Raw genomic sequence first — 755 nt, forward strand, 5'->3', positions numbered from 1 at the left:
GCGGGTTGCCTCGACGCCTTATTGCTCCTCCTTGATGGCGGTGGCTCTCGCCGCCGTTTGAATACTTGTCGTCGCGGAACCGCTGCAAACACAGCTCACAAAGATCCGAAAGAGGAGTGACTCGTAGTCGCCGCAGAGCAAACAGTACTCAGCCAATCCGTCCCACGCTTTCGTATACGCTGCAGCCGTAGCCCCGGGTTGGCCTTCGAAGTTGACGAACGGCTCTGACCCCATGGAGAGCTTGTACTTCTTAAGCACAGCGGTCCGCCTGGGCTCTGCCAGCTTGTTGAGAGCCGTGGGCCGCTTCTTCGACAACTTGCGAACCGGCGCGCGCGTGCGTCGCCCACTCTTCTTCGTGACGCGGGTGTCCGTGCGCTTCACGGCCGGCGCCTTTGGTGCTGGTGCTCGACCCTGCGCCCCTTGGTCGAGCGTTGTTTCGCCATGAAAGGATTCCAAGTGACCGTTGCCGTCCAACAAAAGATCCAACGGACGAAGGGTTTCATACGTAACTGCGGTCCCAACCAGACTTTAACCGGATCCTGTCACACTTTTGGCGGTTGGTAGAGCCCTGGTAGAGCTCCTGGTAGAATTGGTAGAGAATTATTTTTAGAGCCAAAAGTTCACATTGCAGATAATGGTATTTCGAGTTGTTGGTGGAAATACTAGTACATACGAAGCAGCAATTAGAAGCTCTCATCAAGATGACTCGAACTCTTTTAGCGCTGCGACAGCGTTTCGCCGAGCTCGACTGTTGG

This window comes from Saprolegnia diclina (genome assembly GCF_000281045.1).
Source record: "Saprolegnia diclina VS20 unplaced genomic scaffold supercont1.136, whole genome shotgun sequence".
Taxonomy (NCBI): domain Eukaryota; phylum Oomycota; class Saprolegniomycetes; order Saprolegniales; family Saprolegniaceae; genus Saprolegnia; species Saprolegnia diclina.